The sequence below is a fragment of the Thermobia domestica genome, chromosome 6 (genome assembly GCF_964235325.1).
Source record: "Thermobia domestica chromosome 6, izTheDome1.hap1.1, whole genome shotgun sequence".
Classification (NCBI taxonomy): Eukaryota; Metazoa; Arthropoda; class Insecta; order Zygentoma; family Lepismatidae; genus Thermobia; species Thermobia domestica.
Window position 1 is genome coordinate 75,471,149 of NC_137459.1, and position 27,597 is coordinate 75,498,745.

Here is a 27,597-nt window from a genome sequence, read left to right on the forward strand (position 1 = left end):
GAAACACACCACTTCTTGCTAAAGCATCATCTGGGTAAGCCTGCTTGATCATACCAAACGTCTCTGTCGCAGATTTACCGAGTTTAACACAGAATTTAATCGCGTACCTCTGCTCTAACGAACGCTGCATTTTCGGCTTGCACCACTCACAGAAACACGTCGCGCGAAAAAGCCTGTCCTGACTCTCCGTGTGCTCGGAGACAACTGACCAGCCGCTCGTTCGTTAGCTAGGAACGCCCTCTACCAGATCCAGTCGGTGCGCGCACACTCCGAAGTACAGTCATGGCGGAATAAAATCAGTCCTATTACTTCCCGGACAAACTCTGTATATACAGAGGTTGATTAATTCGTGTGTCAATTTCATTTGTTCAAAGTTTTGTTTCGCCATAAAAACGTCACTTGTTCTAAAGATTGAAGAAATATAGGGTCAAAGGTCAAATTTCGATTTTTTTCTTATGGGATTGCAATGGTAAATTCTGAAAGAGCTTGAAAAAACGTAAATTGAAGTGATAATAAAGAAAAAGTTGTATGGTATGATTATATGTCACAAGCCGACCAAATATATGTCAATCAAGTGTCATGGTCAGAGGTCACTGTCAGATCAAGGTCACAGGTCACCTTGAGAACCCATTTGACATGATGAGGTACGGACATCGCGTTGTTTTCAGTGTATTCAAATGGGTCCTCAAGATGACCTGTGACCTTGATCTGACCGTGATCTCTGATCTTGACACTTGATTGACGCATATTTGGTTACCTTGCGACATAGAATCATACCATACAGCTTTTTCTTTATCATTTCGATTTACGTTTTTTCAGGTTCTTTCAGAACTTACCATTGCAGTCCCATAAGGAAAAAGTCGAAATTAGACCTTTGACTCTATATCTCTTCAATCTTTAGTACAAGTGACATGCTTCTATGGCGAAACAAAACTTATGTCCTTCATCTAAAGTTACACCAAATTGCAAGGGTTTATCTCATACCACTTTTGCACAGTGAACAAATGAAATTGACACACGAATTAATCAACCCTCTGTATATGCTACTAAAGATAGTAGCTGTGAGAAGGGTTTTGACAGAAATAATCACTCAGGAATAGATAAACGGGTAAGAAAAGTGGCTCACCTTGTTCCATCGTGTTTATTTCTTTATTTGAATATTTCCTTCCTCTCTCAGAACGTCATCAGCACTATTTTTATTGTATCACCAGATCCTTTTCTCTGCATCTCTTACTAAATTTTGTTTTCTTTAAAGAATAAATGCGAGCATAATTTCGATTGTTGATTCTTAATAATTAGTTTATATGACAAAGTTACATCAATATCGGAGAAGAAAAATATTTCTGTCGGAAATGGTTAATATCGTGCTATCCTGAAAGTGAAATAAATTTCCGTATGTATTTAATAAATTACAAAGGGTGAAAAGTGATTTGACTGGACCGAGAAATGAACCCGGGATCTCCGACATACTGTGCCAATATGTTAGCCACTACGCCACCCAATCTGCTTCCCAGAACAGCCGAATACTCTCACTCCTGTAATTGGTTTTCTCCACTCAGACCGCATGACTTGTACCACAGTTTACCTGCTGTGCTTGGACAATCCAGTGCCCATATATATTGAGAACATCTTTTGACGGTTGTGATTAATGAAAGGAGGAAACGACCAATTTACACTTATTTGTCTTGTTATTCCATATGTATTTGTTTATAAAGCGTGATATTTTTTGCAGAAAATGACCACGAATGTCATATTGTTCAATAAACCCTTATTAACAACCAGTTAAGAAAAAAAAAAAAAAAAAACCTTCAAGTTGACTATACATTGTGCACATTGGAACTTATTTTGGGATGTGTCATAAGAATCAATGCTTTGTTATTGTATTATTGTATCGAAGCTTCGTGGAAAGTTTGGAAAGACATTTGCTGGTCTTTTCATCTGCATAACAATTGACTTTTTGTTATTATTGTTCATTTTCTTTATTTTCTGTTTCGGTGTTATGTATAAAAAAGAGATGTTAGTTGTTTAATATGCCTGGAACTAGTTACGATTAAATATTTCCTAATGAAGATAATTCATTTTTCGTTTAGGTAAATCTTGGTGGACGACGTGTTATCGCTTTTTTTGACATTTTGAACAAGTCATTTCAGGCTTGTATTTTTCCTATGTTTCTTATGACATTTGGAAAAAAGTCTTTCAAAGCAGTTCCTCCTGACAAAGGAAGTTTTCCATTGGATCACGAGAGTGAATGCGAACGCCTAATGGTGAAGTATACAGTTTGCTTGAAGGAGAATTGATACATAAACTTGCCGTAAAGAAGCTAAGAGTTACTTGTCTTCTCGTATGGATAAACAGTTAATGACTAAAGAAGAATGGAATAAGTTAGAATATGGAAACGTAAATATGAAAGTTAAGGATAAGAAGAAACGTTGCCAGTAGTAGATTGTCATGATGATGTGGTGAGTATTTCTTGTTTAAGCCATCACATTTTGTGAGTACATTTGGATCATTGTCGGATTAACAGTTCACTTGCTTACTTGTAATAAAGGTTCATTTTGTTAAATAGTTATTATATGTACTACTAAAGATGTTTAGCGCACAATTCTATTAGAAATGAAGGTTTAGCGAATATCAACACATTCTTATACTGACACAGAAAAACAGTCCCGTATTCAAAATCAGGTTGTGTACATGGGTTTATTACACAGTTTAGAAAATTTCTTATACGTGAAATTTGGTGTTTTAGGGCTGACAAAGGAAATCTATATGTAATTATGTCTAAACAGTGATACGCTTGCGGTGTTTTGAAAATAACCGAGAAATGAAATTTTGTTTCACATTGCGCAGTCCTGTGCCAAACGGTACAGTCGATAATTGATTCTTCACCACAGTTGACTAACTCTGAAAAAGATAAAAATACATTGCATCGTGCCTTCCCATTATTTATGGCCTTCCGAAAGTGTACAAGCCCGACATTCCCGTTCCATCTATCATATCAGGTTTCAGCCATCCAGCTTATTTACTATCCAAATGGTTATACAAAAATCTTAATGATTACTATAGTGGTTTCAAATATGTTGTAAAAATAGTCTTGACGTTAAATAACAGTTGTCTTCACTTGTAAATGCTAATGCTATTTAACTAGCATTCATACACGTTGTTGACACGGGCGTGGGAGACCCGAGTTCGATTCCCGGCGGGAGCTCATGTGGTTCGGATTTCATGTTAATCAATAGGTCCGGTCTCATATAGCCTCGCTGCTGAAAGGGACGTTAAACTCAAAATCAACTCAACGTTGTTGACATGTATCCGTCCATACCGTTGGAACTTACTATCAATAGTACATGATCTTGGTTATTACAAAATGTGCATCTGTCTATGAAACTCTTTTCGTTACAAGTAGCTGAACCTGCGCTCTATACACAGCGCATCATTCACATATGAGCATGAATCTCCTTGTCACTCCTCATAACATCTGTACATGTCCCTTTACAGGAACAAGGCTCATTCTACGTCAAATCACCCAGGCCATGTCACCCACCAATTCAGATTTTAATGGAACTTCGTGTACTTGTTAACACTACTAAGGTATGAAGACCTGTAAAATTTTTCTTCCGAAATCCTAATAGCTTGTGAGAAATACGAGACCAAAGTTTCAGAATTTCAGGCATTGCGGTCGTTCTCGAGGCCATCTAATATTTCGTAGAACTTAATACAAAAATTCATATCTCAGTATCTAAGCAATGTATCACTTGGAAATTTCTACCCGAGGTTTATGTAAGTCTGTAGAGCTAATAATAATAATAATAATAAACACCATCAAGATTGCTGTACATTAAGCGTGAAAAATGCACTCATAAATAGTTAATTTTTGTGTAAATTTCTAATTTTACATAATGCGCATTATCGCTGTGAGGCCGACCAATTACCTTGCCGCTCATTTTTTTAAAATTGAACTTTAAGGATGTTCTAAGAGACTGTAAAATAAAATTAGTGGGTTTTTGAATGCTTCGGTTAGTAATTCAAGGTCAACGAGCCAGCTTTTCGTGTCATCCGTAAAGTGTTATTGCGATTGATGCAAGCAAGGTATTGGCACATTATTGCTCGATTCACTCACACAGGTCTCAAGTAATCACTAAGTATACTGTTGTTTGTGTTGAAATGTGTGGGGGTTCAGAGAAGCGGGATAACCAGGCTAGAAACATTCATTCTCGAGATTTTATAGTTTTTTTTTTTCTTTCTTTCTTTGCCGAACTATTAATATAATCAAAGTGAATTTAATGCTAAAATTGAATTAATTTTCCAAATCTACAGTCCATTATCTTTCAAATAAAATAGAAATGAAAGTTATATAACAGTCAAGGAGAAGCCAGTGCCAGATAAAAGTCCTGCCAACCAAACTTAACCTAACCATACAAGCTTTTAGTCATAATGCAAAGTTTTGTATGACTTGAAGAGTATACATTTATTTAATATATTCGTTGACATGTGTATCTATAGTGTCAAAGATCTTACGTTCGTAGTTGTTAAATATACAGGGTGTCTCAAAAATGCCCTGACATAGGATAACTGTTATTATCATAGTTACAACAAAATGTAAGAGGAAAAACAGTTTCCAAATATAATGTTTTCAAACTAAAGTGAAGGATTTTTTTTTTTTTTAATCGGACTAGCCGTTTGGGCTTTGCACTCTTTATGCGCCCAATGTTAAACGAAAATGCAACGTTGCCATTAGTAGAGGGGCTGGGAGAGGTGAATCAATTTTGTAAAAGTATGCTGAATAGGGGTCATGTTTTAAATGGGGGCTGGCCATCGACACGTTAGCGTAAAAGGCAGAAACTGCATTCACTTGTTGTGGGTCCAGGTAAATGGCAGTGTTGCATTTTCATGTAACATTGGGTACATAAAGAGTGTACAGCCCAAAGGGCTAGTTCGATTTTAAAAAAATCCTACACTTTAGATTGAAAACACATTTGGAGACTATTTTCCCTCTTACATTTTGTTGTAACTCTGATAATAACCGTTACCCTTTGTCAGGGGACTTTTGAGACATCCTGTACACAAGGATAAATGTTCGTTTCATGAGCACCCGAATAAAATACTATCTCCATCTGAATTTCTAAACTCACTGTTATTTTTAGTTATTGTGTAGCTTTCAGTATTTGAGACGAAGTGAAATTGACCGAATTTGAAACTGTGGGAGAGGAGTACATTTCAGTTCTTCACCTCAGAACTTTTAGCTGTGAATGTACACGATGCATAATAACTATCAAATCTAATGCAGGACTAGTTACGGATTGAAAATTGTTTAGTTAACACGAACATGCAAGTTGTGTCTTGAACTATCAAGCTGACGTGAAAAATCTTGTCTGAGCAATGCGAGTAGGAACATGTCTAATCTTGCCTGATTCTGCATTGTTCCCGTACAGTAACTTGTTCATTTCGTTTTCAGCTGTGATTCTGTGCAGATGTTTATGTCGTGTTGAGTGCTTAAGACTGAATACTTATTGGGGGTGCTGCAAGACAGTGTTGTTCATCCTGTCAAGTGATAATTTGGCCTACAATGATGTCGCGAAGTGAATTAGAACAGTGCAGTGTAGGGAAGGAAACTAAAAGTGAATGCCACAAAAACAGCTATAAACGGGTGGTCAAATTGCATTGTATTATCAGTGCATCCGAGAAAGAATTGTTATCCCAAAGGAGTGGAATCAGTTCTGATTTGTTAACTAGTGTTTGTGAACATCATAAAACATTACTTGAAGAAGTATGAACATTATCAGAGAAGTTGTTTTGATCCATTTAATTGCCAGAAAAAAACAATCACTAAGGCTTTGCGAAAAGTAAGTGTTGATTTTACTAATGAAATTAATAAAAACATTGACTGTGTAAAGGCTATTCCTGGACAAAAGATATGCGGTAATCGCAGAAACAAACTTGGGATTTCCTTTGAATGCAAAGATGTGGGCGGATTTAGTGAACACGATGTATCTGTTTTAGAAGAATCTGTCGAAAAAAAAAAAAAAAAAAAAAAAAAAAAAAAAAAAAAAAAAAAAAAACAAGAAAACAATGCCTCTAAAATTCAATGCCATTCCGTCACAGCAAGGCTGCATATGCTAAAAGAAAGCTTGACTCAGCAAGTTCTGCTGTGAAAAGTAAAATAAGCAAAGTTGTGGGAAAAGAGCTTGTCTCTAAACAAAATTCTTGTAAGATTTCCAAAGATGTGAAAGAAAAGGCTCACGATATGGATAAACTTCTTGATTTAATAAAGGTCAAACTTCAAGGTAAAATCAGTAGAAGAGAAAAAATACAATTGTTAACTTTAGTCCCCTCATCTTGGAGCAGGAAACAGATTGTCGATGAATTTAATGTGAGTGAATATGCCGTCCGGCAAGCAAGGGAAGTTCTGAAGAATAAAGGAGTTTTAGCTATTTCTGAATTGAGAAAGAGAAAACAGCTGAGTGAAGATATAATTCAAATAGTAAAGAATTTCTACGTTGATGACGAATATTCCAGAATTCTACCTGGAAAAACAGTATTTCAAAAAATGTACACATGAAGAAGCGATTAGTACTTGGGAATTTGAAAGAATTATACTCATTTAAACATCAACATCCCAACATTAAAATTGGATTTTCTAAATTTTGCACGCTACGTCCTAAGTGGTGTCTATTACCAGGTTCTGGTGGGATACATTCCATGTGCGTGTGTACAATACATCAAAACGTTATTCTCCTACTGCATGCATGTCATATAGAAGAGACATATCAAGACTTGATCCGTCATCCGGTTTGTTTTGTATACAGTCGGTATTGAATGCTTAGGCATTGTTCCGAGTGTCCCTTCAGTGAAAATTTGAGGCAGCTTCTGATTGCAAAATTCGAGGATTTTGATCCTGGGGAGGGAGTAACATATTACCAGTGGGTATCAACGGACAGAACGGAATTGGTAAAAAGTACTGTCACACTGGACGAGTACGTGACAATTTTGATACGAAAGCTTGAAAAGCTTGTGCCACATTCATTTATTTCCAAAGCACAGTCGCATTTCTTAAAGGAAGAAAAATCTCGAGCCAGAGACAGCCGTCGTTCTGATGGACTTCAGTGAAAATTATTCGTACATAATTCAAGACGAAGTTCAAGGGTATCACTAGTCTACTGATTCCTGTACCTTACACCCAGCAGTACTATATACACATCTTCCTGGATCTGCAGACCTGACTGTTTCTAGTTTGTGTGTGATATCAGATGACTTGAAACACGATGTCGCATTTGTTTGAGACTCAGAAACAAATAACTTGTTTTCTGAAAGAGCAATTTCCATATGTCAAAAATGTAAATTACTTTAGTGATGGATGCGCTGCGCAGTGCAAGAATTGTAAAAACTTCATGAACTTGTGGTACCATTATGAGGATTTCTCCTTCGGTGCATCATGGTCATTTTTTGCTACAAGCCATGGTAAATCCCCATGTGATGGTATTGGTGGGACAATTAAACGTCTGCTTACTAAAGAAAGCCTTCAAAGATGTTCTGATTTTTTTTTTTTTTTTTTTTTTTTTTTTTTTTTTTTTTTTTAAATACACCAGAAAAAGTTTTTACCTTTTGTAGATCTCGCATTGAACATATAAATTTCAGCTTGCTGAAAAAAGAAACTCATAGATACACGCAAAAAACTACAAAATCGTTTTTCTGGTGCAAAAACAACTCCTGGAACACGATCGTATCATCAGTTCTCTCCTCTAAGCCAAACCTCGATTGTGACAAAGCGAATCAGTGCTCATCCTGATTTCAGTTCCATTTTTCATTTTACTGAAGAGAAGACATCTTCTCGAATGAACATCGCGGACATCATCACTAATTCGTATCTTGCATGTGTTTACGATAACCATTGGTTTTTTGGGCTAGCGTTAGGTAAAGATGAAGAGGAAATTGATGTTGAAGTCAAGTTTATGCACCCTTTTGTATCGGCTCCATCCTTTTACTAGCCTTCTGCAGGAAAATACGACGTGTGCCATGTTCCGATATCCAATATTATTTGTTCTGTGTGTGCCCCCCTTTACTAAAGGTACTGGAAGAGTATATTATTTCTCAGATAAAGAGGTTCAGTTTGTGGAGGAACAATACAGGCTGCGTTTTGCTTAAACGAAGCAGCAAGTTCCTTCAGTCTCAAATAGTGAAATCCAATCACTGTGATTGGCATATGGTGAGGTAAGAAATTGATTTCATGCACAAGGAGTTTTGCATATTTCTTTGGTTACAAATTTTCAATTTAATGTAGTGGAAAAGTTCAATCATTACTTTTATTTCGTTTTGAAAACTAAAAAGTAACAGTCGTAAATGTTGATAAAAAGAAGTACGAAATTGAGTTTCGATCGTACTTCGTATTGGTCCTGTTGTTTCTATTTGTAAATTACATTTATGAAAGTACGTCTTAATCGATAAATAATCCGGTACTGCCCCGCCCCCTCCCCCCGGACTGGCATATAGCCTTCATTTCTACGTTATTTGAAATATAATGGACTTTAGATATGAAAAATTAATTCAATTTTAACATTAAATTCAGTTTGATTATATTAATAGTTCGGCAAACAGATTTTTATAAAATATCGAAAGTGAATGTTTCTAGCCTGGTTATCCCGCTTCTCTGAACCCCCACACACTTCAACACAAACAACATGTATACTTAGTAATTACTTGAGACCTGTGTGAGTGAATCGAGCAATGATGTGCCAATAGGTTGCTTGCATTTTAATATATAGACTAGCTGCACCTGCTCTGTCTACTCAGGACATTATTCTCTTATGACTATAAATCTCTTTCCTACTGTGCATGTCTCCTTACTCACACAAGTAAAGGATAGGAGACTCACAAAAAGTGAATTGCTCTGTATAAATGTTGGAGTGAGTTTGTAGCAAATTTGTAGAAGTAACACGATATCAAGTGGATTTTTTTTTCTACTAAATTCATATCCGTCCGAGTACATCTCATTGCGTCTCTTGAGGCCTTTGAAGTTGCCAGCATGCAATAGGTTTTGCCATTCAGATTTAAGCGAAACGCCTGCAATGTCCGTCAACCTGTCATACGTAACTTCTGTACTGGTTGCCTAACACCGTAGTTTCGGCCTGCAACAATGTTAATCTTATGGGCTCAAAATGGCCCCTAAAGTGTTGAATAGAACAATGACGACACGGTTTTTAAAAATTTGAATGAAAACTGGACAATATACACAAAATTTGGAATCTACCAGTGAAAACGGCATGTTTCTATTACTTGGGGTTTTCGAGATCTCATTATCGAAAGACTGCGGACAAACATATAAACCTAGCATTTTAGTATATAGACTAGCTGAACCTGAGCTCTCTACACAGCGCAGCAATCATATATGAGCATGAATCTCCTTGTTATTCCTCACATCTGTACATGTCCCTTTGCAGACACAAGTGAAAGAAGTCTTGGTAAAAATCGGCAAGAGATACCGTAAAGGGGAGATTCTTTCGATTACTTTTTCAATATCACGTACCGTTTGCAAGATTTGAGCCTACTTCCGGTTGCAGTTTTTAATTCATGTATGATCTGTGTTTTCTTCTTGCATGTAGTATGTAATAAGCAAGTACATAAACTAAGTAACTCTATGGCCTATGGAACCCGGAGGTTCAATGCCGCGTTCACAAAAGCACTCCTCTGACTTCTATCCTTAGCGAATTGGATCAAGTTTCTACTTTGTATTTCTATTTCTGCGAAATTTATCTTAATATTGCCCTCCCATCTGCACCTAGGTCTTCCTAATGATAGTTTTCCGGCTGGTCTTCCAGTTAAGATTTTGAAAGCGTTCGTTCGTTCTTCCATCCTGGCTACATGAGCCTCCTAGATTTGATGACCCTAACAATGTTGGATAAACCGCATAAATTGTGTAGTTCCTCGTTATGAAGATTCCGCCATTCCCTATTCCCGTTTCTCTTGGGTCCGAATATTCGTCTCAGGATCTTGTTCTCAAATACTTTCAATCTATGTTCTTCGTTCCGAGTAAGAGACCATATTACGCAACCATACAGAACAACAGGCATGATTATCGTTTTATACATTTTAAAATAAGCTAATACATTACACATACAATCAATTATAATGTCAGTGATATATGGTGTTCATTGGGCAAAACACTCCAAACAATAAAGATTTAACTTAGTCCGGAGAAATGGTTATCCTTCGTTTTTCATTATAATTTGGCCATGAAACAAACACCTGAGAGATATGCAGCCCCTATACACAATTATATGGTGTTGGAATGTATAATAGGTAGGATATGATGCTTTTTTTCTTTTAATTTCAACATTTCCAGTGTACCCGTAAAAATGTAATAAATAAATAAATAATGGCCATGTTTTTTAAATATTGAGTTAGAACTGGACAATCTACGCAAAATTTGCAATCGATCAATGAAAACGCAATCTTTCTAGAGCTTGTAGTTTCCGAGATCTCACTGTCGAAAGTATTTGTCACAAACATATAAACGTGCACAAACGTATAGTTTAAAAACTCCAGAGATGGCAACACAATTCATTTGCATTTATTACGTAGAAGGCTTATTAAAATGCAAAGGCTTTGAACAATAATTTAAAAGGATAAACCTTGTGAAAATGATTTCTTTAAGTAATTTATTTAAAATACACCTTTTTAAAAATATTGGTCTTTGTTATAAACGTGAAATCACAAATAACTGTAAATCAAAGGTTTGAAAGCTAAAGTTATAGGTTGTAGTTCAGTCGTTCTGAATTGCTATTGTAGCATTTTAATAGGTAGATTATATGAAATACGGCAAAAAGAAGGAAACGGTTGCAAGTTGCGTACCTTACAAAAGTAGTTTAATCAAACACGCAGATCGGTGGTAGCCCCGAAAACACTTATTCCCAAACAAGCAAAAGCTTTGATAGGAATTCCTTGCTTTCCACAATTATCGACAAAAATTCAACGTATTCTTGCAGAGCATAACATCTGCTTCCAGTATCCCCGAAAAAGTTTAGAAAAGCATCTTACCAGCTTTAAAAGTTTTGTTGATCCACTAAAAAGCCAGGTATTTATCGTGCCCATGTGAATGTGACTCTTCATGTATAGGTCAAACCAAACGCAATATTAACACACGAATTAAAGAACACAGGCAATCGATTAAGTTACAAGGATTGTCACTTCACCTAAAACAAAAACAACATGTACACAATTTAAAGCAAATTAATGTAATAGGTTTAGGAAAGGAAAATCAAAGAATCGTTCTTTGTTCATAAATATAAACCGGCTTGAAATATGGATTTTGACAACATTGATAAAATCTAGTTACCTACCTCTGATGTATATTTTAGATCTGACAATAGTAACGAACAGACTCCGCGCTTCCTTCAGCTCAGCTCTTTCCTTCTTCCACTGTGCTCTGCTCATTCTTTTTAGTAACCATTTTTTACGTTACGATCATTTGGTGGTGTGTATTCTGTTCACATACCATATTTCTCCTATCCGTTTTTATCCTTGTTACCTTACCACTGAAGACGAAACTAGGTTGTTGTTCTGATACGTTTGGAGAATATTTAGTTTCCTGAGGAAGGATTTAGTAGGAAGTAACCAATGTTTTGTTTGAATCATCCTCTCATGCGCCTATATAATTTTATTTATTTATTTATTTTTAATGTGTGCATTAATTTATGTTTTACTTGAGATGTTGATTATATCATTCCATTTGTGATCTAGGTTCCCCTTACCTAAGTTGAGTTTGAGTTTTTGTTGAATTTGTGTTGTCTTGTATCTTGCAGATGTTTGGGGAGGCCCGAAGTGGTAGGTTCTTCTCCATTAGTGTCCCTAATAAATGTTTCTCTTTGTCATACCAATATATGATTCATTACATTCGTCTGAAATATTGTAGATCCCTGAAGAAGCAAATTCATCCTTGAAATAATTGTCGTATATTGATGAGAAACTTTCAAAAGTGATACACTTCTGGAGACTTTTGAAAAGAAGTGTATTCAAATTATTCATGATAAGATCCGAATATGCCTGCACTTTGTGAACGAAAGAAAAGATAAAAAATCAGGTTGCTTCTTCCTGAAGACCGAAGCACAGAATTTGTTGTGCTTGGTGTAAATGTGGATGTTTGAAAAGTTTATGCCGTTTTCTGACTTCTCTTCTGTTGTAAAATTTATTTTATCATGAATGCTGTTGAACTGTTTGACCAGGTCCGAGAAGGTGTACTTATCTTTGTAGATGACCAAACGATCAGCAACACACTGAAATTACCTGAAGAATTTGTATTTCTCTTTTCTAAGAATTTTGTGTTCGAAACGAAACGAACTTTATATTGGCAAATAGAGGAGATAATGGGCTTCCCATACAAAGACCTCCTTTTTGCTTGTAGATATATATTCTTGAAAATGGAAATAACTATTGTCGAGACAGCATTCAAGGAGTTTGGTGACAACATAGATGATGAGATCGGATACCTTAATTTCTGTTAGTTTCTTCTGTGTGTAGGTAGATTAGTATTCTTATTAAGGAACCTAAATAGGATCTCAAGAGGTGATTTCTCAGGATACTTACATTACTTCGAAAATAGGATCTGAACACATTACCCTCACTTGGCGTTGAATTGTCAGTTGACAGTGCAATGTTGAAATAAAATATGATGTAGCCATTGATTTGTACCATGCTTTTAATTCCGTTCCTGTCTCACAGTCCCGTGTAAGTGCCGAAATTACTTCCTCACAAACGTCGTGCGTCTCTGCAAAGTTAAACACACGTATTTCTAACCCTGAATGAAACCACTTTGTCCTTAAGCTAATTTTATCGGTAAGTATTTTTATCCACTCGATGAACCCGAATCGAATTGGTGGCGATTGTGAAGTTATCTTTTAGGGAAAGTTAAAGACATACACATTGACAATACTGACTAGATTTTTTTTCTTAGACGGCTTGTGGACGGATTAGAATGAAGAAAAAAATGTAAAAAAAGAGGGGGAGAGTCACGGTGTGTAATGTTATTGTGAAAGAACGTGTAGTCAGATCAATATCGGAGTTGGGTTTCAAGAGAAAGGAAGAATCGTAGAAAGAAAAACACGGGTCCTGTAGATTATTGACTAAAGAGAGGCAAAGTATGAATTAAAAAGTAAGAAAATGTTAGTTAAAAGTTAAGAAAATGTGAAGTTAAAAATTTTCATACTTTAACAACTACCTGTGACGGCGCTAGTATCACCGATAAACAGAAATGGCGCCGGCAGTCGAAAAGGCGCAATGCATGTGGTGGTTTGCAGAGAAAAAAGTGTTGTTCAAGTTCAACGAAACTTTCGACGTGTTTACCACAAGGATCCTCCATCTCACAACAGTATCTAGGCATGGCAGTCAATTGGGGAGAGTGTAGTGAAACAACACAGTGGTGGTAAATCGCGTGTGTCAGAAGAAAATGTGGAAGCAATAAGAGAGTGTTTCTCACGTAGCACGAGGAAGTCAATTCTCGCAGCGAGCAGGCAATTGGCAATTCCAAAGTCAACAGTGTACGATGCGGTACACAAACGATTACGTTTGCGCGCGTATAAGGTGCAATTGTTCCAAGAAATTGAGCCCAACGATAAGTCACAGAGAGCAGCGTTTGCTACTGAAATTCTGGACACTGTTGATAATGACCATAATTTCCTAATGAACGTTTTCTTTAATGAGGCAACTTTTCACTTGTCTGGCTGTGTTAACAGACACAATGTTAGGATGTGGGGATCTGAGAATCGGCATGCGTACATAGAACATTCTAGAGACAGTCCCAAATTGAATGTTTGGTGTGATTTAAAACATAATGCAGTTATAGGCCCCTTCTTTTTCATAGAGCAAACCATAACAGGAAATGTGTTCTTAGAGATGCTTCAACATTTTGCTGTTCCCCAGTTACAACATTTGCAACCTCAAGTGATATTCCAGTTGGATAGTATCCCGCCACATTGAAGCCTACAAGTGAAGGAGTACCTTGATACTGAATTTCCTGGCCGTTGGATATGCCGTGGTGGACCAATTAAGTGGCCTCCACGCTCTCCTGATGTTAACCCATGGACTTCTTCCTGTGGAGGTATGTGAAAGACCTTGTATATTCTGGTGAAAAGCTGCGTAACTTTGATGAACTGAAGAACCTTATTAGGAATGCGATTGCTTCAGTAACGCCTCAGATGTTACAGAATACGTGGAGAGAGTGAGTGAGTTCAGCCTAGATGTTGTAAGAGTTACAAATGGAGCTCACGTGGAGTTACACTGAGTTAGAATGAGTTGTAAGAAAGACCAAATAAAGTTTTTGAGTTCTCCTTTAAAATGCATGTTTTTTTCTATATCTCTGACTATAGTAAAACCAGGCCTGTACACTTTTAAAAACAGGCAGTCCCTTTCCGGACACCCTGTACAAGGGGAGCACGATGGCTTAGTGGTAGAGTTGCCAACTTTGGTGCGAAAATTCCTGGTTCGATCCCAAGACATGCGAGTTTGAGGTGGACTACAGTGTGTCTGTGGATTTTCTCGGATTTATTGTTTCCTCCCATATTCTCATCCCACCAGTCATATCATTTGTCACACTTTTCCTTTAGCTTACAGATCCCGGGTTCGATTCCCGGTGGGGGCACTCGGTCGAAAAAATGTAAAAAGCTTTTTCAGACCAGCTATACTGAATGAGGTTTTCCTGGGATTTTCTCACTCACACCAGGCAAATGCCGGGGTTGTACCTAAGTTATAGGTCCCAGGCCGCTTTCTTCCTTCCCTTTTCCCAAATGATGTGCTCACCGAGGGACGTCATCTCTCAAACGTGACGGGCTAAATTGACTTAGATGCGGAAAGCCCAGAAATCTGAAATCCTAATCCTTTACCTTACAGTACATAACCGTGGGACGTCAATTAGAAATTAGCGTTACACAACTCCGTTCCTTGTGAGCTATAGTGAAGTAGTTTTAAGTTAAAAATATTGTGGGTGCAGGTAAATCCTACGCTAGCATTATCTTCCTTTCTCATACGGTAAGGCAAGCCAAATATGAAGAGATCCTGCTGTGGGAGAAGAGATTCGTTCTTCTACCAGTGGGCAGATTAAAGGTTCCGATAATATGCAGCCTTAGTCCTAATGTGAGGGAAGTAAGGCTGGGATTGTAGCTCCTCCCAGGGGACCCCAGATCATGAATTGTATTCTGTGTTTGGGCATACCGTGGGATTCAATACCTTTCCAGAATCAGGATGCTTTCGGCACCTCTCTCCTCTTAAAATGAAAATATAACTCTTTTTGTGTTATTTCTACGAGATGAGACGACAAGTTTTTTTTTCTTTCTTTCTTCTTGTCATATTAGACCAATAATCTGCTCTCAGTCTATTGTTAATACGAACTAGCTAATATCTCCAAGTGCTACAGTAGGTAATATTTTGCTCCTCCTCCGAACCCTTTGTGGCCCAGTAGCGGATTAAGAAGGGTCGCGCACCACACTCAAGGGAAAATATATCTCATGATATTTAATGAACACGAGACAACAGGAGTATTTTTTCTGTCAATATATTAAGCCAATAATATCCTGTCAGTGTATTGTTAGTACAAACTAGCTAATATTCCTAAGCGTTAACAACGGGTAATACTTTGCTCCTCCTCCGTACCTTCCATGCTTTTGCACATGAGTGGAAAGATCTAAACCTTCCGTTGCCTAGTGGTGGATCTAGAATGGAGGAGGGGCTCCCACTGGGAAAATATAAATCTTGTGTTATTTCAACGAAATGAGATAACTAAAGTATTTTTGTGTCGATTCAGGGCGAGTAATAAATCTTGCGATGTTCTGGTGCAAAACATACGTGTTATTACAGTACAATGAAAGCAGGCTAACACTCAAACTCTAGCTCCTCGTGTTGGATTGTCTGCAGTCACCTTCCTGCCAGTTCCTCGATGCTACGTTGATACCATGTCTTGTTCTTAGAGGCAAAGAAGTCAGTCCTGCTTGTTGGTGAAGCATCGTATTTTCAGGAAGTGCGCGATGGACCGAAAACGGCAATAATCCGAAGGTCAGGACTGTATGCCAAGTGATACCAATTCGATGCCATCAAACTCCTGAATTTTTGTTGCGTTTCTCAAGCTGTATGATTTTGAGTTATCCTATTACAGCAGCGCGCACTTTCGATACACCTATTCATGATATTTTTGACATGGTGCAGCATACATCCTCTCCAACTCTTCTTGTTAAAGGTAGGCATTGTTAGTACGACCGTTAGGTACAAACTCGAAATCAATTACTCTTGTAGTTCCACTATCACATTTTATGCTTTAAACGGCCCTGTTTAACTGCCACTGAACTTCGGCCTTGACCAACCACAGTATTTGCACATTCGGATTTCGGTAAATCACTCACTTCACATCGTATGTGATACCATTTCAAAAACGCACATTACGTGGATTTTGCAGCACTTGTTAGCACACATCCTCTCTCCTGGGCGTGAACTGAGACCAGCTCATGTGGCATAATACGGAAGCTCCCGACGGTTTTCCCATGTTCGTGAAGGTGACGCAGTACAGGGAAGTGGGACATTCCGAATTCTTTTGACAATTATTATATGCAGGTAGATGGATTTTCCGCAATGGCATATGATATGACCTCAGAATCTGTTATCATGTGGATACCGGACCTTGAATGATCTTCGACATTTTTATAACCTGCTTCATGTCAAATAGTCTGCTTTCGACGCTACCTCGTGGGCCAGTTTCACCTCGTACTTACGGTCGATCACAGAGTATACACGTGCCAGCTTTGTATCTTAGGTGCTTGTGCAAAGGGTAGAAGTCACAAAACTCCATTTTCCAGTCACTTCCAGAAAAGTATTACTGGAAAAAGAAAAAAAAAATCTACATATGTGTATAGGAATCTAACTGAATTTCACACTTGTGCCGAAGTTATGAACTCGTATATTCTGAAGTATCTCAAGAAATCAGCACTATGCTTAAACTTTCAATTTAATTTTCCCAGAAAGATATATATATATATATATATATATATATATATATATATATATTTGTTCATATATATAAAACATCCTTTGCACAAGGACCCTAGAATAGACCAATAATTTGATCTCTCTCAATATATATTGTTAGTACAAACTAGTTAATATCTCTAATGGTTACAGGAGGTAACACTTTTCGTCCTCCCCGAACCTTTCATCGTGTTGCGTTTGAATGAAAAAATATTAACTACGTGGCTCAGCGATGAATTCAGAAGGGGTTACCATCCTCAAGGGAGAACATTTTATTTATTTATTTATTTATTATTTTTTTTTTTCAATATGAGATAAAATTATTTTTTCGTAGACCAATAATCTACCTTCAGTCTATTGTTAGTGTTAACTCCTAATATCCTCAAGTATTATAGCGAGTAATATTTTATTCCCCTTCGAACCTACCATTGTTTGATGTAACAATGAAGAGATAAACCTTTTGACACTGAAGGTCTAGCACTGGAAAAAAAAAAAATACAAGAATTATTCCAGACTGTTTTTGTAATGATACCGCTCGCCATCCGTGGCACCAAAGTGAGCATAAACCTTTCCGGACTAGCCAGAGATATATATTTAAAAAGTAAAAGCCAGCAACTTCGAATTGAATTATATAAAGGTTTTTAACAAGTTGTAAAACGGAAGTAATAAGTTAGTACGTTATGAAGAAACATTCAATACCCGTTACGTCCTTTGAAAAAAGTTGGCGCCAAACCTGTTTCAGCAGGATCGCGTAGCTAGAAACACTCCCTACAAGCAGCTGAATAGACTTATTTCTAGATAATTTTGTCCGGGCGCAAAATCCAAGTGTAAGGGGACTGTACTGGGATACTAGTTTCTAACAGACGTATTCTGCACAAGAGTGACGTCTAATCGTACTTCAGATTACCTTAGCTCTGCGAGTGGGGAAGGAATTAGTGAACTCCGGGGAACCTCCATGTTGTGTGCGTTCGGAAGACAAACTGTAAATAAACAATTTAATGCTTGTCTTGTTCTTTTTTATAGAGCAGGAGTTAAATCCATATGAAATGCAAATACTCCCTTTTGTTCTTAATGCTATATGGAAATACAACAAATTTTAATTTCCATTTCTCAATTTGGATTTTGTAACTTAGGAAGCTACAATCCATCTATAGATAATGCAGTGTTTCTCTGTCTCTCTCTCTCTCTCTCTCGGGCGCGCGCGCGCGCTCTGTCTCTCTCTCTCTTTCTTTCTTTCAGAATATAAAGCAACTAGTGTCCGTTAATCTTCTAATATATAAAATTGAATGTGACTATATTTGTGATTTCATAATTCTTGAATCACCCGACCCATCTCGATCAGATGAGGTTTGTGCTGGGATGGCCTGAGATTTTGACGATAGAACTTACGGGAGGGGTAATACATAAATAAAACTTAATAACTCTTAAACCACCCGACAGATGTCCATCAAATTTCCGACATAAATGAGGTTCGGACCTGGGATGCTTTGTATCATTTCATTTTGACGGTGCAACTTAGGGGAGGGGAGGAATATTTAAAAATGATCGAAAATGACCCATATTAGTGTGGAATCTATAGTTTTCGGGGTCGCTGAGATGAACAGTGACACTTCCGATGCTATTTAAATCCAAATTCACTCTCGATTGCCCTTTATGTCCAAAATAAAAATTACAATGTACAAATGTCAAATGTTGGGGATACCGGAACTTGAAAGTTAATATTTTAAGTTGGATTTAGCAGCGAAGGTTCGCAGTTCTGCAAATATATATATATATATTCGTAATACGGCGAACTTTCTCAAGAAATTTCTGGATGCGCCCCCTGGCTTCCGGGCACCATCAGCGTGCTTTGAAACGCTCCAGCGCCAATACTGGAGATGCCGATAGACTCCCATTTGTTAGGAAAGTTCTCTCCACCGGTAGATAACCTATAACCTATAACTTGAGTATGGGATTCGTATCATTGCTGTTGATCGTATAAGAAAGCAACTTTCCATTGTACATGTTAGAGGGGAAGCGCATTTATCCTTGAATGTGATGCAGATTCACTGGGTTTAACGAGATTAACGAGGTCAGTTTAGGCATACAACATATACAGAATATTATGAAGATATGAAGATTATTACTAAAAAGGAAAATTTGTCGGTATATTATAAAATGTGAGAACTGAAATTATACTATTTTGATCCAACGTACCACAAAACGTTAAGAACCTTGTTCCCCATTACCCTAAGAAGTAATGATTTAAGAAATTTCATATTTTGCCTCTCTCGTTGTAATATTCTTCTGTGTTTTGTACGTTCACGAACCATTGTGTCTGGTTGAAAGTTGAATGTCAGTATGTGTTCATTGCTCTCTGTGTGTATTTTAAACACTCCATCAAATAACTTGATAGCGTATAAAATGTGCAGATGGCTTTTATTATTTTGTTTATGAAGTTGTTTAAGTAAGTAGATTTTTGTTTGTGTCAGAAATCAATGTTGAGCTTGATTTATTTACTGATGACGCTTCACTTCATTGCAGGAACTGGAGCTGTTCCTTTGGATACAGTGATCCGGTACACTGATTGCAGTAAAAGTAAGTATTGTTGCAGTTTACAAGTGGTGTTTTTAAAGCCGCAAAAGTGGGTTTTGTTACTTGATTTAATATTTATTCCAAACTTTGGGTAGAATGTGATTACTCATAATTATCATCTTGTTAAAACAGCGTGTTCATTTCTGTTCTAAGTTTTTCTTCTTTTTCTTTTCATAAACTTATTGAAGAGACCGGGTGTTCAGGCACTAAAAGCGTGGAAAATAGACAGGCAAATAGGCACACAAATAACAAAGACAAATACCCAATGAAATTAAGCCACGCTTAGTATAATAATAATATTTCTTCAAATATCTGCAATCAGATCGTTGTTTCTAAGGTTCACATTATTCTAAAGAAAGAAGTACGATTTCTTTTTCACATGTGAATGTAAAAGTAGTTTCAGTGTTTTATAGTGTAAAGCTTTACATTACTTAGCACTCAACATTATGAAAAAATTAATTGGTCACTTTCGAATGGTTAGACAAATTACGGAGTACAAGTTAAATTTAATACCTTTTGTCTGTCCATTATTGATTGCGGTTTTACATGATAGCAATTTTTATTATTATTATTATTTTAGTTATCGATTAATAATTATGTCTTTGTACAACACACCTCAAAAATCTGTACCCATCTTTGTTTTTACGGGTGAGACATGTTTAAGAAGCACGCAAGAACATGTCGATTTCACTTTTGAACACATTTCCAGTCCTTAATTATTTGTCCAAGTCTTTATTAGTCACAATAACTCGCTCACATTTCTTGGGGTGACATTCTTTCCATACACCACGATAGAGCGTAATTCTGATGTGGACAAAGTTCACTTTGCTTTTAAATTTCTAGGAATTGACAGAAACCTTTTTCGAACAACAAATCTATGTAATTGTTTGTCAAGTCTGTTTGAACAAAGTACAGAGAATAGGCAATATTAGGCATTTAAACTATAATACAAACAACATAGAGCGAAATAGGCAAAATAAATGTTACTGAGATTGGAGCATGGACTCTACAAACGAACTTCAGCATGTTCATCTCCAACATTAGGAAACAGGCATTTTGCCTAACACCCGGTCTCTAATTACACTGCCCAACATGATTTTTACCTCCGGAAGAATAATAGGTGATTCTGAATGATGACGGTGCGTAGAAAACAAAAATTTTTGCACATCACCCCACAGTTCTGAGATATGGCATGAGATATATTTCGCTCATACATGTAATGTATTGAAATGAAGAACGTAAAGTAAACCCAGTTAACTGTCAAGAATCGAAGAGTGAAAGTTTAAAATACTTTGCCATAAGTTCATTGAGTCTCTTAAAGCCCTCTTATCTCTTTTCGAATAGATAACAATTATAAGCAGTGCTGCCAACAACGTTGACAATAATGTCACTAAACGTACTACGAAAAGTCGTTAGAAAGCTTAATCGTAATGGAAATAATGCTAGTTTATTCGCTGTACGCGTCGCTAAATCCCTAGTTTAACAATGATAAGCGAAACAAATCTTGTCTCTAAGATATGTTATAAAATCGCTAGATTTAGCGACGAAATCCCTAAATTAGCAACACTAATTGGAAACTCTTTAGTTTATAAACATTTCATTTATTTGGTCACTCGCGCCGCGTATCACTATGTGTTTCCGTTCCTATAGCCCAAAATCTTCGACAAGATGCTAAGTTAGCAGCTTGGCGGTCCTTTAAAAGCGTTTTAGAAAGAGAAAAGAAGAACATTACGAAAGATTGGTCAGAAATTTGTTAGAATTCTACAAAAACATGGGTTGCAGTATATCCTTCGAATTCACTTCCTCCTTTCACATCTTGACTTTTCCCCTGACAATTTAGGAGATGTTAGTGATGAACAAGGGGAAAGGTTTCATTAAGACATTTCCATGATGGAGAATAGATACCAGCAATGATGGGAGACTATTGTTAGTTTCCTCTGCGCGAGAGTGAACAGGATTACAAGAGACAGCACAAACGCAACCTTTTGTAACGAAGGTAAAAGGCAGGGGGTGGGGCCTGGGGTCCCCCCCCGAATTTTCGACTTTTGTCTAAATTTAGCCTAATTTTAGGGGCAATTTAGGATTTTTAAAATAACATACACTCATATTGAGTTTGGAAACCGCCGAAATAAATTCTTGCGTACGCTAGTGGTAAGAGAGATATTTCTTTACAATATAAAATGGTGTAGATATAGCCTGACAAAGGGGGACACTTAATAATGAAATCATCATCAAAAGTTTGATTAGATATTTCCAAGGCCTTTTATAAACATCTCAAAAGGTTTTCAATTCTTCTCTACGCCATTGTTACGAATGATTGCATGCATATCAATTTACATTAGTAAGTTGATCTAGAAAGAGAGTTACGTGATTCTATAAGTGTGTTAAAACTTTATATTCGTGACCATGTAACAACCTGTATCGAAACGTTTTAATCTACGTACAATACGTTTATAATACGAATAATAAATCTGTTCATATCTTTTGAACCTGACGTGACAGGGCATTCTTATGGTGATTTTCGAAATCAGTATGACCGTTTCCTTAAGAATCACCTATTTTGATCGCGGAGGTGTAAGAAAAGTTTTTATTTCTTGGGCATTCTTATTGTATTGTCAGTACCACATTCATTGAAATTGTGTAATCTTTTGTACAGTTACTAGTATAAGTTCTAACTTCCCAAAACTTGCTCTCTTGTTAATAACTCTGGAAGGAATAAGCCAATTTAAATGTTTTCTCGGTAAGCCACACAGAGTTGCTTATCTCATACGTGAACGGTTACTATATTTAGGTACCATCCATTCGTTCTGAAGTTGAAGTAAAAGATCAAGTGGAAGGGGCCACAATGGTTCAGTGAAAGAACGCTTACCTTTTGGTGCGTGGGGTCCCTGGTTTGATTCCTGGCCAAATAAGTTTGTGGTGGACAACATCGTGTCCGTGGGATTTTTTGGAAACTCTCGTTTCCTCCTACATTCTCATTCCACCAATTTCATCATTCACTTGCTTTAATCGTAGTCTCCGTTAACCTACAGGGCATAGTCATGTGACAAACTCAAAGATTTCATTTCAAATGATCCACTGGGGCTTATATATACAAATTTGCTGATGATTGTATACTTACATTCAAATAGTGTATATGCATGTGCTGTAACTGACGATTTTTCCAAAGTATTTTGAACTTTGTTTATGTATGGTCAGATTCATGTTTTTAGTAACTGAAGAATATAGAAAGCCCATATTTATTAAAACTTCACGTAATACATATTACAATAATAAAAATATAAGCAAGAAAGGACAGGAAATAAAAAAATTCCATTACGCAGATAATAGTAATAATAATAGATCTACATTATTTGATATTGTAGCATTTCTTTGGTATAAAATGTATATATTATCTGTAATCCAATATTTTCTTTGTCAGAAGATTTCATACATAAATTCAGAAGCAAATAGAAAAACACATTCGCGAGATTCAAAGTGGCTAGCTTCGGTCAGAAATCAACTGATATTGTGTCAGATACGTCTTGTATTGTGGTCGTGTTGCGTGATTGGGTAAAGTGTTAGTTTCTGGAAATTAAATTGAACCGTATCGAATCTCCGCTGAAAATAGCATTTTTCTAATAAAGAAAATAGATTTACGTGATATATTTTATTACAGAGAAAATGTTTTATCTTGCATAGAAAAGAGCTTCTTCTCTCTTTTTTTTTACTTTAAAAAAAAAGAAAGTATGAGATTTTCCACAAGAGAGGTACTTGTCATGTTAATTATAAATTTTGCTTTGCTTATAGTAAATGATTTATCTGATTTTGTCTTTATATTTTTGATCACCATCAAGTAATAGAATATAACTATTGTAGAGTGTATTGTTTTAAACTATTGTGGGCGAAAGACTTGTTTATGAAGTTCCGGGACGTATTTAGAATAATTATGGTTGGATACACTGTTGCCAGATCTGAAGATTAAAAAGTAGCGAAGTTGTGCTCCAAAATTAGAGGATTTGAACTGTTTGTAGCCACACATACAAATGAATTATTTTCCAGCTATACACTTTCATGAAATATATATATCCTTATCGATTTGATGAAAACACCTGGAGTTGAAAATACGTCAAATGTTTGGGTTGGCAACGGTCAAGCGGCGACTGCAATTTTGATCTGTTGGTGGTGGTATGTTACGGCAAACTCAGTACTACATCAGGAGAAGTTGAACTGCAATGTGCAATGAACTGGACAGACGGTGTTAATATAAAATGGGGTATCTTTCTGATTTCCTAGGAAACATGTTTGCTTAAGTCAGTTTTGTAGGCTCTGAGATACACTTTACAACGTTTATAGTATGCTTGTTCACTGTTATTTCTCACTTCTTTAATTCATTTGCCAAATTCTTTACCTTCGAACCGTGAATTTTGAAAGTTCATATTGCAATTCCACTTACTCAGTATGTTATATGGGTAATACAGTAACAGTTAGATTTGCGATATTCACGTTTGCACAGCTCCGTACAGCTATAAGCCTAGGAAGTAAGTGAGATAGCAGCAACAGTGATACTGCAACAGCGCAAACTCAATAAAAGTATAGTGTTGTCAGATTTTGAGATTAAAAAGTACTAAAACAAGAATTGAATTAGTATCGAATATGTTTTAACAAAACTATTTTTTTATTGTGAATAAAATATTCAAGAATCAAAACTTTTATTGTATAAGGAGCGATCAACTGAAACTCGTTCAGTGGTCATAATTCATGAAGTTAATTTTATTTTGAGCGGAAACTTGTACACTATCTAGAGGCGTGCAGTAAAACCAATCACGCGCAGCGTCAGACTGAAATCTCTTGACCTTTCAATGCCTTCTTTAGAGGCCCAAAGATGTGAAAGTCACGAGCTATGAATTGGAATACTAATGCGTCTATCCGCAGCTGTAGCCTCATTCACCTTTTCACGCGTGTCTTCTGTGGCAACAACATGGGCTTGACCAGGACGGGGATAATCAGTGGTTTGTTCACGCCCCTTCCGAGACATTCTGGTCCAGTCCACCACTCTTGTTTTGGAGACGCATGCATCACCATACACGTCTTTCATACGTCGGAACACTTCAGCTGGTTGACAACCTTCGGCACTCAGAAACTGGATGACGGCACGCTGATCCTGTTTGGACGGATTGGGGATCTTGAACGCCATATTTCATTCGTTATACCTGCAAAACAGAAACACGTATCAACAACATTCCTACACCCAACACACAGGGACATTAGCCATTACACACTATTAAACAAACAATATCCTCCTACACACTATATGGAACGAACGGGTTTCAGTTGATCTCCCCTTATATTATATAAGACTAACAATTTGTGATTTCATATATGAAAATAAGGAAGAAGCGCATTGTTACAGAGTTATAACCAACAGATAATTAAAAGTAGCCCAAAAAGTATCGTGTCGTCCAATTTGAAATTTTGGTAGCGGGAGAACTAAAAAAAAAAAAATCGCCCAATCCGCTACTTGTAGCCCAGTCTGGCAACACTGGTTGGATAGAAATTAAGATGAGCATTATAATGCATACTTGGTTACAGAGAGTTTGATACTGCTACATGAACAAGTAATAGTTAAAATAATATTTACAGCTGCGGTGAATCAAGTAAATAGAAAATCACATGCAGGTTAAATAATCAGTTCTATGTTTCTAGACTCAGTGACGAATTCCCAAATTTTCGAAAACATTCATTTAGCTTGAAATATTGAAATATTCTAAAAAATTCACCAGTATCCGAGAAGGCAGAAAATGGAATGATTGTCCTGAGATATTTATGTATTGCCTTTGTAAGACAATTTGCAAAACAATAATACTACATTTATAACTAATACCTAATCTAAAAAACTTGAAATGGACACACCGATATAAAATTATTTGCTGCTGATGTCGTACTCTATAACATTGAAGTTTTCATTTTGGTTATTCGAATGTGACTGGGGATGCTAAAATGGTTCTCGACCTGACGTTCTAGTCTTGCGTTTAGAAAGATATGGTGCCACATTTTAAATGAAGTACTACTAACCTTGTATCCGTAAAAAAGATAATTATCTTTATTAAATTATTTCAGTAGTCTCTAGTACTTTCTTCATTAACTTCTTGAACTGCTAAACTGGGACCATTATGGATCCTGTCATCTTAGGATTATCTCAGAAGAGAATAAATTTATTGCCTTTTTTGTTAAATCCGATCTCAGAGGGACATCGTTCTTCTTTTTCTTCATACCTGTCAAGCAAGTGTTTCTTCAAGCTCGAGTCTGCTCTGCCCCCCCCCCCCCCCTCTCAAGCTGCATTTCTGATGTTATCTGATCTTGTCCCAGGCAGTAAGACTCACACGTTCCGATCTCAGGGGGACACCATGAAAACTGACATTTTTTTGAGAAGCTTCAGAAGAGGCAACATATTACCATAAACTATAGATTATTTAAGTTACTAATTAATCTATTACTAGTAAGAATTAAAGAATATGGTTGGTTTAAGCAGTAAAATTCAAGTCGGTACCAACCCAAATCAACTAATGTATAATATGAAATTTGCAATTTTGGTGGTAATTTTATAAGCATTAATTTGTTTGACTTGGTACCAATTTTTTGTTAAAGATAATATTAATGAATTTTGTTCTGCTTTCTTGAACTTTTTCTTTTAAAATCAGTTAATATTTTTATTTTCTGCTTTTTTGAAATCGGTTATTCTTCTTTTAAGTTTGTTTAATGTTTCCACTTTTTCTTTCCCTCAGTAGTTTAGTAGGTGCCAGTATATATGCTATTTTCTAATTTTTTTTTTTTTTTTTTTTTTTTTTTTTTTTTTAATGAATTGCAGGAATGAGATATGCACACAGCTCTTTTGAGTGTACTGTGGTACTGGTCCATAAGTTCCTTAGGTAAGATAATCTCAATTTTGACAATTATGATACTGTTAGGTGGCAGGTTTTGTCAGCACCGTACAATATATTAAAAAGCAATTATTATTTTGTTTTCACCTTCAATTCACGTCAATATATATACTTTTAAACATGACAGTTTACATTATATACACGTACGATTGTGTCATTAGAAAAAGAAAACTTCTAGATTGTCCCGAGTTATTTCAGGCACAGTTAAAAATACAATAACTACACGACTAGAATAAAGTATGCGCTGAAAAAAGTATGATATCTTTGATAGAACTCTTTAGATATATGCTATTAAACATAAACCAAACAAAAGTTCAATTTAGTAATCCGCGGCAAAAAAAAAAAAAAAAAAAAAAAAAAACTGAACTGTTTGCCTGCCATAACACTGAAGAATAGCACCTAGCACGATATTTGTTACAACAGTAACACAACCCTACCTGGTGAAAATTAAATGAAATCCTTCATTTTACATCGCTCGAAGGGATCCGGATGATTAAAGTTTAATCCACACACAGTGTGCTGTTTCCAAGCCGTGCCCCGACAGGCCACCTTGAAGAGAAACCAGCCTGGTCGTGGCTCGTCATCCGTGATCCTTCGGCTTTCTTAGGAACAAGAAGTTTTCTTCCTTGCAGTCCATTTTGAGACACGACATGGCATGGTATGTGTGTATGGTCACGGCCGTGGCAGGACGAAGCATGGCAGGGGAACGGCAATGGCACGGTACCCTGTGCGAATCAGCCTTAAGCCAAATAAATGACTATAAAAGAGTTAGTGCAATGAGAATGAGAGAGGAAACGGAAGTATCCCGAAAAAACCTACGGACAAGATGTTCACCACTATCTTCCTTAGCCGTAAATCGAATCAAAAACCCCACACACCAGAGGTAAACCCTCTACCATTGAGCCACTATGCTCCCAGCCCTAGTTACTGTTAAATCAACAAACTATATGGTAATAGGTTTTAATCGGGTGCAAAAATTCGCTCTGTGCAATTATTTATATCTATCACAAGGAAATATTTCGGGCTACTCCAAATCAGATGATAAGAAAGAACAAGGCCCGATATAATACGAGTTTATGATCCATTTTTACATATGATATTAGGAGCGTAG

At 36.6% G+C, this 27,597-nt stretch overlaps 1 pseudogene across 1 annotated transcript in view; it reads left to right on the plus strand.

Moving 5' to 3' along the window:
• The first annotated feature begins 2,092 nt into the window (after positions 1–2,092).
• The window catches only part of LOC145688056 (DNA repair endonuclease XPF pseudogene), a 52,365-nt pseudogene continuing 26,860 nt past the window's right edge, over positions 2,093–27,597 (plus strand). Inside the window, exons 1-2 of the transcript XR_014131837.1 lie at positions 2,093–2,459; positions 19,516–19,569. The product of XR_014131837.1 is annotated as a DNA repair endonuclease XPF pseudogene (transcript). The remainder of the gene's footprint in view (positions 2,460–19,515; positions 19,570–27,597) is intronic.